Genomic DNA, 18,708 nt, shown 5'->3' on the forward strand with positions numbered 1-18,708 from the left:
CTCCCCTGAAGATATTAGTAGGCAGCAGGGTTCATAATGAATAAGGCATTATCTTAAATAACCTGGGCCCAAGCCATTAAGGGCTTTATAGGTAATAACTAATAGGGGTGTGCATTTCAGATTTTTTTCTTTTGGCCGAATCCATAGCCCTCCCAATTCAGATAGGGTCCAAAATGAAGGCTCTCCAAACCCCAAGTTTTCAGTTTTGGAGCTGACTTGCTCCGAAGCCAAGTTACAGGCTGCCAATCTCCCCACCGCTTCCCCACTCCCTTCCGCCCCAGTCCATTACCCACTGCTCTGTTCTCCTTCCCCAGTCCATTCTCCTGTCTGTTCGCTCCCTGGCGCTGAACTCCCTCCTTCACTCCCCACCATTTTCACCCACCCGCCTCCTCTGCCAGGGCCCGCCACTGCCGTCTTCTCACCCCACTGTCCGCCGAACACCCATGATGGCTGTGTGTCACCCTTGGGACAATTGTGCCCACTGCTGACACCACCTGCACTAAGGAGCTCTCTGGCCAGCAGGCCAAGCTCCTTGTCGTTGCCGCTCCAGAAACTCCCTGCTACATCTGGCCCTGCTTTCGCCTGCCAATCTGCAGGCCTGAAGGGTGGGAAATTCAAACCGACGTCAGAACTACTAAAGGAAGACTCATGAGACTGCTAGTGATAACAAAACAGGTCTGGATTTTTTTCCAAAAAACAAAGCTTCGTTTCCAAAATGGGGTCATTCAATTTGGCTACAAAAAACTTTGTTGTGGCATTTTTCATTTTCAGTAGGTGTACAAAACATCCAGAAGTGCCATTTTCAGACACAAAATGTTTTGTAGCCAAAATGAAATGTATATCTCTAATAACCAGCACTTTGTATTTTGCCTGGAATCCTGTTGGTGGCCAGTGTAGTTCCTTTAAAACCGGAGTAACATGGTCTCTTCATGACATCCTGGAGACCAAACTTACAGCAGCATTCTCCATCAGTTGCAGTTTCTGGACTATGTATAAAGGCAGCTCCACTTAAAGTACATTGCAGTAGTCAATGCTGGAGGTTACCAGCATGTACACCACTGTCTTAAGGTCACTCACTTTCAGGAAAGGCAGTTGGCAAATCAGCCTATGTTGATAGAAAGCACTCCTGGCCACTGCCTCCACCTGAGGTATTAGAGAGAGAATTACTCCCAAACTGTGAACCTGTTCCTTCTGGGGGAGTGTAACCCCATCCAGAACTGGCAGATCTATCCCATTTTCTGAACTGCAACTTCCCTACAGTAAGCACCTCTGTCTTGTTTCAGTCTGTTTGTTGTCCCTCAACCAGTCCATTACTGTCTCAAGGCAGGCATTTAGGGAAGTTATGCCATTGCCTAATGAAGCTGACATGGAGAAATAGATTTGGGTGTCATCAGTGTACTGATAAGAATCCCCTGATTATCTCTCCCAATGGTTTCATGTAGATGTTTAAAAGCATTGGAGACAAGATGGAGCCCGGAGGGACACTATACAAAAGACACACTATACACTATACTATAGCAGTCTCCAAGTAACACCTTCTGAAATCTGCCCAAGAGATATGAGCAGAACCACTACAAAGCAGTGCCCAGTCGCCTCAAGTGATCCAGGATACCATGGTCAATGGTATCAAAAGCTCCTGAGAGATCCAAAATGACTAACAGTCACACTCCTTCTGTCAATTCCCCTTTGGAGATCATCATGCTGACCAAGGCAGTCTCCACCCTATAACCTGCCCGAAATCCAGTTTGAAATAACACTAAATAATCTGTTTCATCCAAGGTGCCTGGAGTTGAGAGGCCCTTGGCTAACCACAGGAGATTGGAGACAGGCCTATAATTGCCTAACTCTGACGGATCAAGTGTAGGCTTCTTTAAAAGAGGCATAATAATTGCCTAGTTTAAACAAGGAGGCATCCTACCTTGCCTCAGAGAAGCATTTATAATCTCAGCCAGGCCCTCTCCAGCAGTCTCCCTGCTTGATGATATAAACCATGTCAAACAAGGGTCAAGAGAGTAGGACACACAGTTCCAAGCAGCTCGTTCACATCCTCAGGAGTCACAAACAAACGGATCTGATATAACTGCACAAGAGGAGTTACTGGACAGACCTGCTAAAGACTCTGCACCAACAATGGAATCCAAGTCACCTTGAATCTGAGAGATTTTGTCCACGCAAAACTCGTTAAAAGCTTCACAGAAGCTAACAGCTCCAAAGCCATAACAGATAGGTCCTGTATAAGATCCCTCAGCACCCTCAATTCCGCTGGATGTGAACCTGTGGAATAAGCAAAAAGAGAGAGGTCTATTGCCCAAAGGAGTTTAGAATCCAGATTCAACAGTGGGAAAACATCAAAGGGAAGCAAAGGGTAGGAAAAGGCAAGAATGAGGGAGAAATGCGAGTTGAATCAAGTTGCTTGTTCCTAGGTTTCTGTTTAACTTAATTAGTGGGAATAACGTACAGTGGGTATAGGAAAGAATCACCCCCTTTGATAGACCTTAAATTCCGGTTCCCTTACATCCTGAAATGAAAACACAAAGAAAATTCCCTTCACCAGCTGTACTTATCCAATGCAACCTATAACATCCAACTGAAAAACATCACAATTACAGTCCAGAAAAAGTGTCAGAAATAAAAAACAAGAATTACTGAGATTGAAAAAGGATCACCCCCCCCCATGTCAATATTTTGTTGAACCACCTTTTGCTTTAATAACAGCCTTGAGGCTGTTGGGATACTTCTCTATCAACTTTGCACATCTAGACGGAGCAATATTTGCCCACTCCTCCATACAGAACTGTTCAAGTTCGGTCACATTGGATGGTAGGTGTAAAGGAACCAGAATTTAAGGTCTATCAAAGGGGGTGATTCTTTCCTATACCCACTGTATATACTCTAGTATAAGCTGATCCGAATATAAGCTGAGGTACCTAATTTTACCTAAGAAACCAAAAAACTGATTGACTCGAGTATAAGCCTAGGGTGGGAAATGCAGCAGCTACTGGTGAGTTTCAATAATAAAAACAAATGCTAATAAAATTACATTAATTGAGACATCAGTGGGGTATATTGTGACCAGTATGTACTTTATTACAGGGGGACATTTTAGCACGGGCAGATAGATGACTTGAGTATAAGCCGAGGCTGATTTTTTCAGCACATTTTGGGTGCTGAAAAATTCAGCTTATACTAGAGTATATACGGTAAGTGATTAAACCATAGGCTTCATAGAAAGTGTGGGTTGTGAAGAAAGGAAGCACTATATTGATGTTCTAGGAAGGGAATTCCAGACAATAGGGGTCCACAATAGAAAATAGGGTGAGTGTAGGTGACATGGCGGCTAGGGTGGTACAGGGGGGTGAATATAACAGACAGAGAGTACTGGAATATATCCCTTCTGTTTTCAGAAACAGTACAGAATTACAAAACCACCTTGAATGAGCAGTACTAGTTCCACACTCCAGTGGATTCTGGCCAGTAGGCTTTTTGTTAAGGTGGAAGACAATATTTTACATCAGTTTTGGATAACTGCAACAGTGGACGATATTACACAATTATTTGATAGTCTGGATCCTGCCCAGTGTAAATTTGCAAGAGTAACTAAGGCCTATTGAAATAAATGGAATGTGAGAGAGTTATGGTTAACTACTTGTGTAAAGGGTGCTTAGTAATGACTAACTTGGCCTGGATTGGATGAAATATGTCAAATCTAAAGTTTGTGCAGTTCAAAAGCAGAATTCTAGAATTTTGGTATCCAGTCACTGCAAAGCACTACAGAACAGTGGAAAAGTGAAACTTAGAAAACTTGGAACAACTTAATCAAGTTCAGAGCATATGACAGAACTGCAGCAGGATGGAAAAAGCTACATGATTGTTACCTTGAACACTACTTGTATGCTCCAAGATTTTTCTGTGCACTTGCAATTCATAAATATTCTGTTAATTAAATTCATTAATATTTAGCAAGATGGTATCTTCCCATTCAAACTGATTAATATGAATGGATGTCTGTTTAAGATGCTAAACTTCTGGAAATGGTGAAGTGTTTTCAGTTATTGGGTGAGAGAGAATCTTTTCAGTTCTTGAATTTGTTTTTTTATTTATTAAGAACTATGATACATTTGAATGTATTTGCACAATTTTCCAACCCAGTTCTGTTAAAACAAAAACAAAGAACACCCTATCTTGCCATTCCAACACACAGTTACAGGAGTGCCTGCAATAGGGAAATGGTGTGCTTCGCCTGACCAAGAGTGTGGTGTTCATATAGAAAACCAGCATGTAGCCAAAACGCTAGACTAGAACCAGCCCTGCTTCTCTCTTGCTGAAATTCTAATTTTCCACTGGTGAACTGTGTGTGTGGGTTAGTGGTGGGGAGACATTTAAACATGAGATCCCTCTCCTGTAGCTGGATATGATTAACGTCTATAGTTGGCCCAGGAACTGACGTTCCACGTAAATGTAATTTAGCAGCTCTTCAAATTAGTTGCTGATGACCATAAGGTCATTTAAAGTCAGCATAATCATCTCATGGGTAACAGCCCACATAATTTCTAATGCTGCAGTTTTCACTCCTAGAAATATTTCCTCAAGGCTCTCTACTTTGACTCACAACATGTAATACAAAAGAATATATGCCTATAGTGATGAGTATGCTTAACAACTTGGCATGGGAATAAATCCCAATGGGAATAAATCCCAATGTTCCAAATCATCTGGATAGCAACTTGTGAGACCATGCCCATGGATTGGAACTATACTCATGGTGGGGTTATAAATTGATCATTTCAGCATTAGATTCAATATAGAGACATATTTTTTCGGTATTCCAGCAAGCTCTTCCAGACTTGAATTAGGAACACAAGTACCTGGTGGTAAGGAGGAATCTGTTGACCAGGGCACATCTGTCTTTTCAGGCTTAGCACATTGTGAACCTTGAACTTGCAATCAAGAGTTGGAAAATTAAAGGATGCGAGGAGCGATCACATGCTCAGAATGATAAATAACTTTGGACAGAGGGAAGGAACTGAAAGTAAAGAACAACACCAGAGTGGTGGTTGCAGTAGTCAAGACAGGGAATACCAGAGCACAGAACCAGGATGTCACTGGCTGACTTTCAGAGCAGCCTACTGGTAGCACGCCAGAAATATGGAAAGCTTCCTACAACAACCACCTATTCAGGACTTTTTTAATTTATAGCCTCTGAAGCCTCTGAAGGTTTTGAAGGTAGAGTTGGGAGTGGCAAGTCCTGGCAAGAGTGGCAACCAGTAGTGGGCTAGGAAGATACAGACCTATGATCAAGTGCTTTTCTAGATGTGCTGGGGCTGCACCTGCAGGAGTGGGAATCAAATTTTGATTTGCCAGAAGTACCACCCAAACATATGTCCCTAAGGGTCACACAGCCCTCATGGAGAACTTTTCAGGGCACATCTGGAGTAACAGCAAATAGTAAATGTTTGCTGCCTCCTACTCCACACCCTAGGCTGTGTGGGCACAATTTGTTGCCAGATTTGGCTTATTTTAAGCCAAATTTTGGGTTATAGCCCATTTGACCCACAAGTATACCCCTTAGGTTCTAGGGAGGGATACAATGGCACTACTGGAACTGGAGCCTGATTTTTTTGTGTACAGTTGAATTGGACTGAAAAAATAAGTGCTGGGGAGGGGAGAGTATTCTACTTCTCTTACACAAAACTTGAGCAAGCTTCAGCAGATATTTTGAGGCTGTTCTCACAAGCAGTAGGAACCAGGCTAAGGAAGCCCAGCCCGGTTCCTGCTGCTCATGTGCTGCAATGGGAGCTGTGCAGCTCCAGGCAGCAAAACTCTGTAAATGCCCACACCCTTAAATGAGGTTAGCAGAGCGAGTGCTCCGCTAACTCTGTTAACCTGATCGTGAGTTGCCACGGCACGGCAATGCATTGCGGTGATTCATGAGGAGACTCCCGACCAGGAGGCTAAAACAAGCTTCCTGGCACAGGGGTCTCCACAGAATGCACCGCGCATTTGTGCGGGGCATGCTGGGACTTCCGTTGGCCAAGCAGCCCCTGATCCCCACCACCCCTAACAGCTCCGTGACAGAGCTGGTTATTGTGTGGGCGGCTGATCCCGCCACCCAGGGTGGGCTAGCCACTTGTGTGCAGGAAGAGCAGGCTTGAGCAGGCCAAACCCATTACGGCTCTCCACACTGCTCGGGTGGAGAGCCTCATAGACTTTTGGATGGATAGAATGTTCTGGGCTTCTAATGGTGGCATACTGTGTTTACCACTTAACTACATTAAGTTGTCCCCTGCTAACTTGGCAAAGAGGCACCTTTTGTGGTGATTCTCTTTATTTAGCAGGGGGAGAGTAACTGGCCCTATCCACCCCCAGCACAGTACCTCCAGTGACTGTTGCTGGTGTCTATCTGATGTTTCTTTTTAGATTGTGAGCCCTTTGGGGACAGGGATCCATCTTATTTATTTATTATTTATTTCTCTGGGTAAACTGCCCTGAGCCATTTTTGGAAGGGGGGTATAGAAATCAATCTATATTATATTATATTATATTATATTATATTATATTATATTATATTATATTATATTATATTATATTATATTATATTATATTATATTATATAGCCAACATTCTTAAGAACCCTTCACTGGAGTTGTTACCTGTAATTGCTTTTTTCTAGCCTTCAAAGTCATAGTCTTTAAATCCCTGTGGCCACTGATTTACTGCACAAAGTGGTTGTTGCAGTTGAACAATTGAACTGACCAGGGCTACCCAGAGGACCTATGGGCCCTGGGGCAGGCAGGATGTTCAAGGCCCCTCTAAAAAGATTCATGAATGCATGTACAAAGTTGGAAAAAGAGAAGAAAGCAGGTGTGGTGTACTGATGGTTTGTTAAAAAGGATGGATAGAATGTTCTGGGCAGGTCCCGATGTGTTGTTTCAAGTAGGGAAATGCAAAACATTTTGACATCAAAATATTTTGATTCAAAATGAGCCATTTTGGGTGTATGGAGCTCAAGACAAAATACTCCCTAAATCAGGGGTGGGGAAGCTTGGCCCTCCAGCTGTTTTTGAACTACCACCATCCCCAGCGGAGTTGTAGTTCAACAACAGCTGAAGGGCCAAGGTTCCCCACCCCTGCCATAAATAAAGGGCTTGTTTCAAGCTCTGAATAAAACAACATTTTGATGTTTCGAGCATGACTTTGGAGGCCTGTCCCCTGCACCCTTGCTGACTGGTTTTCTGGCACTGGCTTCTGACTGGCTTTCCATCTTGTTTCTTGGTTGGCTTGTTATATAAATCAAGTGTTGTCATGGGCAACTGTGTGTGCCCCCATTGGCAGGGGGTGGGAAGAGGTAGGGGGAACACAAAAGGAGAATTTCAAAATGTATTTAAAGGGACTGGGAGGAAGAGAGAACCCTTATAATTAGGGATGTGCTCCAGGGGCATAACTGTAATATGGCAAGGGGAGACAGTTGTCTGGGGGCCCACTGCCTTGGGGTCTCCCCAGAGGTAAGTCACATGACTGACTCCCCCAGCCGTGCACCCGCCCTGGTCTTCCTTCAGTTGTATTCATCCTCTGAAATTGATGTGAGTGTTAAGACCTGGAGCTACCAGAACAGCATGTCTTTCTCTAGTACCATTAAATGACTTGCATCGTCCACAATTTACAAAACGTAATTTAGGATGATGTTCTATTGTGGCACATAGGATGGATGGATGGATGGATGGATATAAAACTATGTTTCTTGTTACCACTATTCAGCCTCATATCATCATCATCATCATCATCATCATCATCATCATCATCATCCCCCAGTGAGGCACTACCTTGGCGTGGTTGTGGGGCTTGTGTGCTCTGATGAAGGTGAGAGCTATGACAGAGGTCCAACCATACTGGACAGGTCTCACCAGAGGAGCCAGACAAAGAGTGCCTCTCCCATCAACAATATGGTGAGATGGAACTTTAATAAATCTATACCGGATCGGTCGTCGCCCGGGTTAACAAGGACCGTGCCAGATGCTATAGTCCCTGGACATCTGGTGGCAATTGGGCAACAGGACTCAGGATCTTCAGTTGAGCAACCAGGGCTGGAGACAGCAAAGTTACTGGAAGAAACGTCGCTTAACCGAAAAAAATATACAAAAAATGCCAACAAGGAAATAATGATCTGCTATTACAAGTCTAGTCCAACTAGAAGAGGTTATTTAAAAAGAATGTACCAAATTTGGAAAGAGAAGCATCCAGACACAGAAATAACAGAACAAAGGCTAGCAGACCAGAGAAGATTCATAATAAGAAATAAAGTATTCACAGGAGTTGAGCTGGAAGAACTGCAAAGAGCAACACAGGCTCAAGATATGGAAGAAGAATTATCACCAATTGAAGAAGTTGCTCAGGCACAGGTGGAGGAGGTGTTGGAAATAGAGGATGCCATTGTTGCTGAACTGTTTCAAAATCAAAACCAGGCAACTTCCCTTTGCCTTCACCTCAAAAACCCAAATGCCGTTTAACAGAAAAGCAACAAGAACTAAAGCAAAACATAACTGAGCACATGAACCAAACAACCACCAGGGTTCGACTTCCAGCTCTAAAAACAGTTGCCAAAAAACAACTTGCTCAGGCATTAAAAGATGTCAATGCTGCACTTGCAGAAATAACAACCAAGAATTTGCAAGAAACAAACCAACTAATGTACAGTGCAGCAACAATAACAACACAAGAGCTCGGATATAAGATCAGTGGACCTGTAAAAAAAGAAAACAGTACATCACCTAAATGGAAGATTAGATTAGAAAATAAAATCTCCAGACTTAGATCAGATGCTAGTAAATTGAAAGATATGAAAGACAAGAAGCTGAAGAATGAAAACACCAAACAGTATCTGATCCAAAAATACCACCTAGATTATTCAAGGACAATTAGAGAAGTCCTGGAAATAATAAAGCAGCAAATAACAGCAGTGTCAAAGAAGATTAGCAGGTATGAAGCCAGAATTACACAACACAGGCAGAATCTCCAATTCCAGTCGAATCAGAGATGTTTCTAGCACAGCATAGAAGGAGAAATAGCAAGAAACCTAGAAACACCAAATAAAGAAGAAACAGTGCAATTCTGGGGGAAATTATGGGACAATCCAATAGATTATAATAAAAAAGCAGGCTGGATGAAAGAGGTCAAAAAATGTAACCAACAAATGCAAGATCTAATAATAACACCAGAATTAATAAGTGAAAGAGCAAAGAAAATTAAAAATTGGACTGCCCCAGGGGATGATGAACTGCATGGCTTTTGGCTTAAACACCTAACAAGCCTTCATAAACAACTATCAAAACAGTTCAATCACATTTTGCAAGGAGGGGATATTGAACAATGGCTAACAACTGGGAAAACTCATCTCATCATGAAAGACCCAGCAAAAGATGCAGTTCCAAATAATTATAGACCGATAACCTGCCTGCCAACCATGTTCAAATTATTAACTGGAATAATAGCAGATGAAGTGATGCAACACTTATTAACTAACAAACAGCTTCCAGTTGAACAGAAAGGAAATTGCCCAAACACCAGAGGCACAAAAGACCAGCTGCTGATTGACAAAATGATTTTAGAAAACTGCAAGAGAAGAAAAACAAATCTAAGTGTTGCATGGATTGACTACAAGAAAGCCTTCAATTCATTGCCTCACACATGGATACTAAAATGTTTAGAAACAACTGGTGTCAGCAAAAACATTCAGATATTTATTTATTTTTAAAGCAATGAGCATGTGGAGTACACAATTAACAATCAATGGCGAGACACTTGGACAGGTTAGCATTAGAAGAGGCATTTTCCAAGGGGACTCACTATCCCCTCTATTGTTTGTAATCTCCATGACCCCACTTTCATAAATACTCAACAAAACAGACCTCGGATACCAAACATCTAAAACATCCAGTAAAATCAACCATCTGCTGTACATGGACGATCTGAAGTTGTATGGAAAGTCCCAGTCAGAAATCGAATCACTGCTAAACACTGTCCGTATATTCAGTAGTGATATAGCAATGGAGTTTGGACTAGACAAGTGTGCTGCATTAATAATGAAAAGAGGAAAAATAACAAAAACAGAAGGAATAGAACTGCCCAATGGAAGCAACATCAAGAACCTGGAAGAGAAAGAACATTACAAATACTTGGGCATTCTCCAGGCTGATAACATTGCATACACTGAAGTTAAAAGAAAAATGGGAAGTGAATACATCAGGAGAGTTAGAAAAATCCTCTCAAGTCCGAACTCAATGGCGGGAACACCATACAAGCCATAAACACCTGGGCTATACCTGTTATCAGATACACTGCAGGAATAATAGATTGGACCCAGGCAGAGCTAGAGACGCTAGATCGTAAGACCAGGAAAATCATGACCATCAATCATGCTCTGCACCCCCGCAGTGATGTCGATAGGCTATACCTCCCTCGCAGCTCAGGTGGAAGAGTAATGCAGCAAGTCCATCAAACAGTAGAGGCGGAGAAAAGAGGCCTTGAAGAATATATCAAGGAGAGTGAAGAAGATGCACTTCAAATGGTCAATAACGAGAAACTATTCAACACCAATGAAACAAAACAGGCCTACAAGAAAGAACAAGTCAAGAACCAAGCAGAAAGATGGAGAAATAAGTCCCTGCATGGTCAATATTTGCACAATATAAGTGGAAAATCAGACATCACCAAGACCTGGCAATGGCTTAAGAATGGCAACTTGAAGAAAGAAACAGAGGGTTTAATACTGGCTGCACAAGAACAGGCACTAAGAACAAATGCAATAAGAGCAAAAGTAAAAAAATCCACAACAAACAGCAAGTGCCGCCTTTGTAAAGAAGCAGATGAAACAGTGGACCACCTGATCAGCTGTTGTAAGAAGATCGCACAGACTGACTACAAACAAAGGCATGACAAGGTAGCAGGGATGATAAACTGGAACATCTGCAAAAAAACCAAGCTACCTGTAGCCAAGAATTGGTGGGACCATCAAATTGAAAAAGTTGAAGAAAATGAAGATGTAAAAATATTATGGAACTTCCGACTACAAACAGACAAACATCTGCCACACAATACACCAGATATCACTGTAGTCGAGAAGAAAGAAAAACAAGTTAAAATAATCGACATAGCAATACCAGGGGATAGCAGAATAGAAGAAAAAGAAAAAGGAGCCTCTGGTTGCGCAGTGGTAAAACTGCCGCCCTGTAACCAGAAGGTTACAAGTTCGATCCTGACCAGGGGCTCAAGGTTGACTCAGCCTTCCATCCTTCCGAGGTCGGTAAAATGAGTACCCAGAATGTTGGGGGCAATATGCTAAATCATTGTAAACCGCTTAGAGAGCTCCGGCTATAGAGCGGTATATAAATGTAAGTCCTATTGCTATTGCTATTGCTAAATAGAAAAAAATCACAAAATACAAAGATCTACAAATTGAAATTGAAAGGCTGTGGCAGAAAAAGACCCAAATAATCCCAGTGGTAATTGGCGCCCTGGGTGCAGTTCCAAAAGACCTTGAAGAGCACCTCTACACCATAGGGGCCACAGAAATCACCATCAGCCAATTACAAAAAGCAGCTTTACTGGGAACAGCCTATATTCTGCGACAATATCTATAACCATGGACAATAAAATTCTGGCATCCAAGGTCCTTGGGAAGGACTCGATGTCTGGATAAAACAAACCAGTCAATAACACCTGTCTGACTGTGTAAACAAGAAATAATAATAATAATAATTCGATTTCTATACCGCCCTTCGAAAAATGGCTCAGGGCAGTTTACATAGAGAAATAATAAATAAGATGGATCCCTGTCCCCAAAGGGCTCACAATCTAAAAGAAACATAAGATACACACCAGCAACAGTCACTGGAAGTACTGTGCTGGGGGTGGACAGGGCCAGTTACTCTCCCCCTGCTAAATAAAGAGAATCACCACGGTAAAAGGTGCCTCTTTGCCAAGTTAGCAGGGTTTCTTTACTTCATGAGCTGAGCTTCAGTGGGGGGGGGCGCATTTTAAAATCTTGTCTCTGGGCCCACTCCAACCTTGCTACACCCCTGATATGCTTGCACCATGGTTTGAAGTGCAGTTTGAGCACTTTTATGGAAATTAGGAAGGGAACTTTAAGGAAAAGGAGAGCAGCTGCTTTTTCTCCACCCCCCACCCCCCAATTTCCTGCTGGGGCAGCATGCATCCCCCAAAGACCCACACATGGTGTCTGCACATGCACAATTTGTGTAGTCAGCATGCACCAATGCCATGTGTATTGATTGGTGTGCACTGCCCCAGCAGGAAGCTGGAAGGGGTGGTGGACAGCAGGTAAGCACCTTCTCCCCTTTCCCTTAAGTTTCCTTTCCTAATTTCCCTAAAAGTGCTTGAACCACAGTTCAGGCACATCCCTACTTACAGTGTGCCTCTCTTGAACAGGATACATCAAGAAAGGAGGGAGGGAGGTTGGATTCTGTGGTTTTCTCAGCCCTGAGTATAATATGCTGTTCTATTGCTGCTAGAACTATCTGGTTTTGCTGAATCTCAGACTGAAAAGGCAGAACTTGAGTGCTTGCCATCCTTGAGTTGTGGTTTGGTTTTGATTGTGAAATAGTGTTGTGGTGAGAAATGGACAGTGGCAGATCTGTGTTCTAATATTTCTTGGTGATTGCTGTGATGAGCTCCATGTCTGGAACAATGGAAAAACTCAAAACTCCCCATAGCATCCTACAGGGGCTTTGGGAAAGGTTAAACATTTATTTAAAACTGCCTGCTTTCCCATTTATCTGGTGGGTTTGATACTAGTAGCCACCATGATGCCCTACCACACAACCCACTTTGGTGTCCCTAGGAGCTACCCATGGGGAACAATTGGGTGTTTTGAGTTTCTCATTGTTCCCTATGGCTGAAACACTTGAAATGTTTCGAGTTTGTTTTGTTGAAACAGCGGTTGACCTAGTTGTTTCAATGAAACATCTCTGCCATGTCTGCCGAAACAAAACAAAAAATCCATTTCATGCACATCCTTAGTCTCAAGGTGGTATCCCTGTTCAGGGGACTACAGGTTGTAAAATGCATCAACTAGAAGAATAACAAGTGCATGTGAAGTCAGACTGTATAAAACTAAGCCATATTAAACAAATTAAAACGGAAATAAAAACTAGACCATAACTTTGGCCATATGGGATAGCAATCTTATAGAAGTAAGATAAATACGGACAATGAAGGCTATGGCAATTAACTACTTTCAAACAAAAGACTAAGCCCAACAAACATATATAGGAATCAAGTTAAAAGTACATAGATAGTAATAAACTACAGTAGAAATAACAAATGAACAAACTGACCCTCAGTTGGGGGGAAAGTAAAATAAGATCCTAATACTAACAGATTAAAAACATGCAATAAATGCAATAAATTAAATAAAATTGAAACCAACTATTACAAAGGCAAAACATTAGCAATGACTCTCAGAACTTCATAAAACAGGATGCAAAATTTCTCACAAGTTACTAGCTATTCTATGGAGAAGAGGTCCTCATGTTATGAATTAGGATAACCACAGGTGAATAGAATAATCAGATGAGTGAAACAAGATAAAGCTGACAGTAACACATACAATACAGTTTTGCAGGCTACCAAAGAACATTGTAATAAAATATAATAGAATACACCCAAGGAAAAACTGCTATGAATATGCATGCAAAGCCAATACCTTGCTGAACTATACATAAACTACTAAAGCTACACTGACAAAATAAGGGCCAATTTCCCCATTTGTTATTTCTACTCTGGTTTATTACATTACACATTACTATATAGTTCAATAAGGCCACAGTTATGGTCTAGTTTAATTTAGATTTATATAGTCCATTTAACTTTACATGTATTATTGATTACATGTAGCATTATACAATCTGCACTCACCTGAAGAAGAGGGAGACCATCTTGAATGGTGTCAGAACCTATCTTCCAAGTAAACCATCAGTGCACTATTCCTGCCTTCTTCTCTTGTTCCCATTTGGTGTGGTGCTTCCCCCTCCTGTGTGCTTCCCACTGGGGTGGGGGCATATGTGAGAATGCTTGCACAGACGGTCCACATGTAGCTTTTCCTGGATGATCCACATGTCCAGTTTATTGTTATCAGAATAGGGTCTACATTTTGCAATGCCATGGCCTCTTAAACTCTCATAACTTATTCCCTCTTTTGGTGTTTTAGTGGAAACTTTTAAGCAAAATAGCAAGAATTCTGTTGAACAATGTGATAGGGCTGAGACAGATTAATGGAACACAATACACATGGGAGCTCAGGCAGGGGACCTTTGACTGATGGGGGCCTGGGCAGATTGCCCCAGACTTGCCCCCTCCCCTCGGGTCAGCCTTGTTGTTGACACACACCATGCAGCAGCAAGCTTGCACAATGCACATACCTGCAAGCCAATTTACTGCATTTGCACTATGCATTTGGGGGATGGAGTACACTTGGCGTCTTAGATATACACTTTAAAATATGTGGTAAAACCTTGAGGTGAATTAGAACAACGTATGCTTCTATGAGACCAGCTTCCAGATAATAGTTCATTGAAAATTCCACTCCCTAATCAAGAGAAATGTATCAAATTTAAGCATTTAAAGAACTACATCAATAGCCATTTCTAAACGTGGTTTGTAATGATGACCCTCAACGAGAAAAACACACAATCTAGTTAAGTTAAAAGCAAATATTTAAAAGCTGTTTAATTGCGCTTCTGTTGGAAGAGAGGCAAAGGAAGTGGGTGTGGGGGAGGGGAGGAGAGAAAGTATTTTTCGGGGGGGGGGCGTTGTACTATAGCGGATTCCTACTTTTGACAAGCTGACAGAATTGGAGAATTGAAACTTGATGAATCTTAATGTTTTCTGTCATGTAGCTCGATTTCCCCAAATTATTTCTCCAATTAGTTCTAGTCTTTTGTGAAGGAATGCCTAATGATAATTAATACATGCTTTAAATTTGCATATTCAAGCTCTACCATGTCTAAAACATGCAGATTTGTTGTCGGGGCAAGTCAAATTTCTTCTTTGGAGGTAAAACTGTTTTAAATGCACATTTCTTTTGATAATCATTCTTTGCTATTAAATCTCCTAGGTCTTAAAATACCCTTTCCCAATGAAACATATTCTCATAATTAGCAGCTTATATAAGGTTGAATCTGTTAGATTATTTAGATGAGTCCATTTGTCTATGGAGTTAAATGCAGGTTGTTCCAATACTATTTCAATATACTAGCAACCTATTTTATCTATAGTGTAACTTTTCTAACCTACACAAGAAACAAATATGTATTATCTTCTTTAATATAAAGTATATACTTCCAGTAATTCCCATGTGAATATGGGCAGTTACTCTGGTTTTATTTCATTTTGCAGAATAACTTTACAACTGAACAATTCCTTAAAGGAGGGTCTATACAGTTTCCCTTTGCTTCTTGCGAGGATTCATCATTGGGTCTTACTAAGTGTGAGAATAACACTTTTAAGCCTGTGTAAAATTTGTATAAAGGATACATCCCACTAGCAGGAGCCATATGAGGACAATTCCCCCCCCCCCATGTAGTTTTACTGGAAAGCCACCATGTTTGAACTGAGCCATGAACTGATATACCAAGGTATATCAAGCCTGTTGTAGGTATGAATAAAGTGACATTAGCTGGCTTCACACACAGCACTGATTGTGAGGCTACCGTGAGTTGCCACAGCCTTGGAAAGGCACACAAACTCTGCTTCTGATCTTGGTATTAATATGCGGAAATTGGGCATGTTGTACAAACCCACCAATTGGCATATCCTGCTGTGATACTGAACCAGGCATATATCCCTCACTTCAAATCTAAGTTATAGGTGTCAGGTTCCATGCTGCAAGTAGAGCACAATATGCCGAGATTTGGCATGTTGTACAAATCCACCGAGCCACCCAATGGCGCAGCAAGGAAATGACTTAGCAAGCCAGAGGTTGCCGGTTCGAATCCCCACTAGTATGTTTCCAACACCTATATTGGGCAGCAGCAATATAGGAAAAGTGCTGAAAGGCATCATATCATACTGTGCGGGAAATAGCAATGGTATTCTACCAAAGACAACCACAGGGCTCTGAGGTCACCACAGGAGTCGACACTGACTTGACGGCACACTTCACTTTTACAAATCCACCAATCTTTACATATTGATGGTGAGCCCAGAAGTAGGGTTTGCATGTGTGCCCAGGACTTGAACTGTTCTGCTGAACCACCAGTTCAGTGCTAAGTGTGAATCTGGCTATTTTGCTGAGCAGAGCTGTTGTGTGTAGAAAGTCAGTAAGAACTATCAGTCCGCTCAAACTAAAGTGAAGCCCATAGCTCAGTGCTAAATGTCATTCTTTATGTGCATTAAACCCCAGAGTATGTCCAAGCCACTTCTAGCAGAGTTGTCTTGATTGATTGATTGATTGATTAAGTGATTAAGTGCCATCAAGTCGGTGTCGACTCTTAGCGACCACATAGATAGATTCTCTCCAAGATGATCTGTCTTCAACTTGGCCTTTAAGGTCTCTCAGTGGTGCATTCATTGATGTCATAATCGAGTCCATCCACCTTGCTACCGGTCGTCCTCTTCTTCTCTTTCCTTCAACTTTCCCCAATATTATGGACTTCTCAAGGGAGCTGGATCTTCTCATAATGTGTCCAAAGTATGATAGTTTGAGCCTGGTCATTTGTGGCTAGAGTAAAAATTCTGGATTGATTTGTTCTATGATCCATTTGTTTGTTTTCCTGGCTGTCCGTGGTATCCTCAAAAGTCTTCTCCAGCAGAGGCGTAACTAGGGAAAACGGCGCCTAGGGCAAGCACTGAAATTGCGCCCCCCCCACAACATACATCTGTGACAGAGAAGCAGGAATCAGATAACTGGCTGGCTGAAGGGGTTGATGGAGGCCAGAAACTCGCTGCCAGCCGAGTTTCCCAGAGGGGTGCCCCACGCGGCCAGCAGCTGCTTCCTCTCGCTCGCTCCGGCTGGCTGGGCAAGGGAAAGGCTCTTGCGCAAGGGCCCCTGCTGCTGCCTCCGCGTGGGCCACTGGCGTGAGGGGCAGGTGGGGCTTGGGCGTGGCGAGTCAGCGGGGCCTTTGATGCGGAGGCCTAACCCCAATCCTTCCTCTCGCACAACTCAGCAGGCAGCGTCGAGGTGGTGGCGTTGCCTTGCAGACTCCATAGTGGCGTACAGCGGCGCGCTACGCAGCAAGGCCCCTGTGCGCTCCGACGGCTCGCCCCCGCACAGGTCATTGGAGAGCCGGGGCAGGCAGAAAGATCCCTTCTCTTGCAATGCACAGGGCTCAGCCCGACGCCTGCTGGCTCCCTCTCGGCTTCTGGGCCCTCTTAAAGCTGCAGTAGCCATCGGCTTGCATGGAGGGCTACTGTCTTGGGGGACGGGGTGCCTCCCGCCGCGGAGCAGATCAGCCGGGCTTCAGTAGGGACCCCGTGGTTGGCACGCCGGAAGTTTTTTTTACAAGCTGCTGCTAGCTAAAGGAAAAGCTCCCAGGCCGCGGCAGCAGCTAGAGCCAGCCCAGGTGGCAGGTCCGTCCGTGGCCACGATGGGGAAGCCCACCCTGGACGCCGCCACCACCGCTTAGCTGCGCTGCACGCAGGAGAGCTGTCTTGGGAGGAAGAGCCCTGCACGCACACACTCGGCAGCAGCTAGAGCCAGGCAGCAGGTCCGTGGCCACGACGGGGAAGCCCGGACACTGATGCCCGACACCGCTTAGCCGCGCAGGAGGGCTGTCTTGAGAGGAACTTAGGAAGAGCCCCGCACACACTCGTCGCGCGACTCGTGTCCCTTTCTCCTTCTTCTCGGGCTCCCGGTGGGGGTTAACAGGGAAGTGCGGGGGGAAACTGCCTGCTTTGAAGTGCCCAAGCAGCAGGCACGCCACGGCTTAAAGTGTTTTTTTGCATGCTGGTTGGACGCAGGAGTTTAATAAAGAGACACACACCTTGTCCACTATCTATGAGTCCTTCTTCTTCTTGTCCTGTGCCCCAGCCAGCAGCAGCAACGCTCTCCCACCCTGCCTCGTCGCCGCCACGTGCAGAAGGCGAGCTGGGAGGAGGACTCACTCATGCACGCGCAGCACGACTCGGGGGCGGCGGGGCGGGGCGGGGTGGGGCGGCATGTTACAGGAAGTTGCGTGCGTGTGAGAGAGACCCTGGCAAGCCACACTAGAGGGCCTGCCTGAAGCGTGCCTGATTGATCATAAGCAAGCTCAGCAGAAGCGACGAAGGCAAGCAGCGGCGCCCAGCCAGACGGAGCAAAGCAATGGGGGGGGGCGTGCGCCGGGACCGCACGTGGGGGAGGGGGCGCCACGCGCTTCTTTGACTGCTGCTGCGCTACAATTAAAGAAAATTCTATTGAAAAATATATATTTTTTCTGTAAAGGAGGGGATCGGCGGGGGGTCATTGCAGTTTTTGGTGCCCCCCGACCAAGTGGCGCCTAGGGCACATGCCCTGCCTGCCCCCACTATCGTTACACCTCTGTTCTCCAGCACCAAAGTTCAAAAGTGTCAATGCTTTTTCTATCTTGCTTCTTCAAAGTCTTGAGTAGCAGATGTATAACAGCAGTTTAAAACCAAAGGTTTTGTTTTTTTAGGAAACCAGAGGGACTGCTTGCATGCATGGGGGTCACCCACCTTCCATCTATGGAAGGTGATTCT

Source organism: Hemicordylus capensis, chromosome 1, assembly GCF_027244095.1.
Source record: "Hemicordylus capensis ecotype Gifberg chromosome 1, rHemCap1.1.pri, whole genome shotgun sequence".
Classification (NCBI taxonomy): domain Eukaryota; kingdom Metazoa; phylum Chordata; class Lepidosauria; order Squamata; family Cordylidae; genus Hemicordylus; species Hemicordylus capensis.